General features: G+C 43.7%; 1 pseudogene; it reads left to right on the top strand.

Annotated features, from left to right (window-relative positions):
* Positions 1–580: 580 nt before the first annotated feature.
* Positions 581–699, top strand: LOC130391074 (5S ribosomal RNA; annotated as a pseudogene).
* The last annotated feature ends 2,252 nt before the right edge of the window (positions 700–2,951 follow it).

Here is a 2,951-nt window from a genome sequence, read left to right as displayed (position 1 = left end):
TTCAGTCATTTACTAATCTAAAGATAAATGATTTAGCCGGCTTTTACTCCAAACAACAACGGCTAAAAAACCATGCACCCTCGTTACCATAGCAACGTTAATTGTGGCAGCTGATATATCGTTTAGTTTTTGCAGTAAACTAGGTTCCGTTGGCTAGGAAATATACAGATATTCCAAGGTGCCTTTTGAAGGCCACCACCAGTTAACACATTTTAGTTGTAATAAATAAGTTACTTTCGTAATCAATATGACAAGTTTATTTTTTTTTTTATCCCTGTCTAGGGGCTAGTTTCATTACTCAGAGAGATGCGCACGGACAGACTTGGTAAAGACACATCCCATAACCTATTTGCAAAACACCAAGCTCATTGATTTAACGAGGCAGGTTTATTTGAAACAATTCATTAATTGATGATGTGTGAGGTCCTTCCTCATCCTAAGTGTGTATTGACTGCAAGCTTCCTATTTATGTCTGGTGTACCCCTGCTGTCCACAAGCACCCTCTCCCCATATGGATATGGAGAATTGTTGCCACGCCCCAGTTGTGTTGGTGTAATTTTTTCTACAATGATCAATTAGGAATTGCGGCCATACCATCCTGAACCCGCCCGATCTCGTCTGATCTCGGAAGCTAAGCATGGTCGGGCATGTTTGGTATTTGGATGGGAGACCGCCTGGGAATACCAGGTGCTGTAAGTGGTGTCGGGTGGTGGCCTATAGGGGGCACTCTTCCCTCTGGCCCCTTCACTCATCAATCCCGATGCCCAGGTGCGGTGACGGGGACACTGTGCTGTGGAAGGCGCCGTCCTTCGGAGGAGACGTTAAACCGAGGTCCTGACTCACTGAGGTCATAAAAGATCCCAGGACACTTATCGCAAAAGAGTAGGGGTTTCCCCGGTGTCCTGGCCCAACCAGGCTCATTCAATCTGGCCCCCCTAATAATCCTCCTGTACAATTGTCTGACTCATTAATTCCCTGACTCTCCACCTCAAGCTGGTGCGTGGTGAGCATTCTTGCGCAGATTGGCTGCCGTGCATCACCCAAGTGGGTGCTACACACTGGTGGTGGTGAGTTAGGTCCCCCCTTCACTGTAAGCGTCTTTGGGTCATTGAAAAGCGCTAAATAAATCGAATGAATTAATATTATTATTAGGAGGCTGAAGCCCTAAAGGAAGGAATGCAATTATTAGGTGACTTCTTAGTTAAGGACATTAAAGTAAGCTATAGACCTGGGGTCTAGATCTAGGGACTCAACAGTAAGATTCTGAGCAGCGGGTGGTAGAGAAGTGAATTCAGTGATAGCCTACAATTTCAAATAAAATAAAAAAATAAGCTAAGCCTGTATCAAGAAACATGCACCCACTGCAGCAACAACACAAGATGCTGCCCCCTGTCAAAAGGAGGATGGAAATATACAGCCTAGGTACTGCTAAGAGAATGTCAGAGAATAGTTTTTCCACAGAGAATAGTGTAGACAAGGCAAATTTCTCACCAATTCATTGTTTGAATTATCTTTTTTCCATCCGTATATTGTATTGCAAATGCCTATGTAATGCAGGATCGATATCAACTAATTGCATTTTCTGCTGAGAATGTGTCCGACATCTTGTTTTGCAGATCACGTGACGTGGAAGCAGGCCCATTGAAAAGAGTGTCAAAAAAGGTAGGCATGTCCCATTTTCAGAGCCGTTATTGTCAAACCACTACGTTTCCTGCTGTGGACCAATGTAGTTATGATACATTTTGGGACATGATTAGTTTCCGTTTTTTGTTTTTGAAGTCTGTTGCAAAAATCAGAAAAATCGTATTATTGTCTTGACGAATACATAACTAGAGGGTGCGCTAACCCCGCCCCCCCCCCCTGCCCCCCAAGAAGTTGTCAGGCCCTCAAACAGCCCCCCTGCTGCGAGGGCTTGGCGTCCGTCACAGCAGGCGACGATTGTCATAAAGTTAGATAACAAAGCCCACCCATTTAGAGGGAAGATATGATTGGTAAATTGCACTGTCATTGGAAATTAGTCTCATTGAAATACTATTACTCAAACCTCTGTGAAATTATGCCGGGAGCACCAATCACAGAGATGCATAGCATTTCCCTTTCCAACAACTGCAGAAACTCCAACAACATTCTGACAAAGGGATCTCTTTCATTTAACCCTTTGTAATCAAACACAAATTGAATAGGCAGGTTTGAAGGGTTTATTTCCTCAAACACTTTTGTTTGGATGTTGATTGCCAAATTATGAATTAATAAAATACAATTTGAATGCCTAGAATGTTTCAGGCACCTAGAGGGCCCTGACCGTTCCCCTGTGCCAAAAACATAAATGTAAGTACCAACGTAACGACCCTTGGAATAGCAATGGCACGTCACTTCTCACGCAGAAATCCAATTTAACTTTTAGTGTGCTATGTAATGGGAACTTGTTGTTGTGATTCAAAAGTTCACAACATCACTCCCAAACTTTAAGGTGTCTTTAAGGACTGAAGTTTGGCTGTTGGCTTTCAGAGGGCATTCCTCAGAGCCTTAGAGTTTGCTGAGACACAGTTTACATGGAATGTAGGAGTAAACAAACACACTCGCATATAGGGACACAGACATGAGAGAGAGAGGGAGAGAGGGAGAGAGGGAGAGAGGGAGAGAGGGAGAGAGAGAGAGAGAGAGAGAGAGAGGGAGAGAGGGAGAGAGAGAGAGAGAGAGAGAGAGAGAGAATTTTGTGGAGTTACCGGGTTTCTCTGGGTAGGGGATATGGGAAGGTATTTGATGAATTGCTTTTGTTATTTTGAGAATGCTGCAGAGCCTTAAAAATCCAGCAAATTGTTATATTCCTCCTTCACTGATTCCTACTCCTCCACCCATTCATTCCTTCTGCTTTACTCCTTGCCGAAGGCATGCTGTTGCGTTCTCTGTATCAACAGATAATTACACATCTTCGCTTAATGGAGACTGCG

This window comes from Gadus chalcogrammus, chromosome 10 (genome assembly GCF_026213295.1).
Source record: "Gadus chalcogrammus isolate NIFS_2021 chromosome 10, NIFS_Gcha_1.0, whole genome shotgun sequence".
Taxonomy (NCBI): Eukaryota; Metazoa; Chordata; class Actinopteri; order Gadiformes; family Gadidae; genus Gadus; species Gadus chalcogrammus.
The sequence above is the reverse complement of the archived record's forward strand: the minus strand, read 5'-3'. Positions and strand labels throughout refer to the sequence as shown.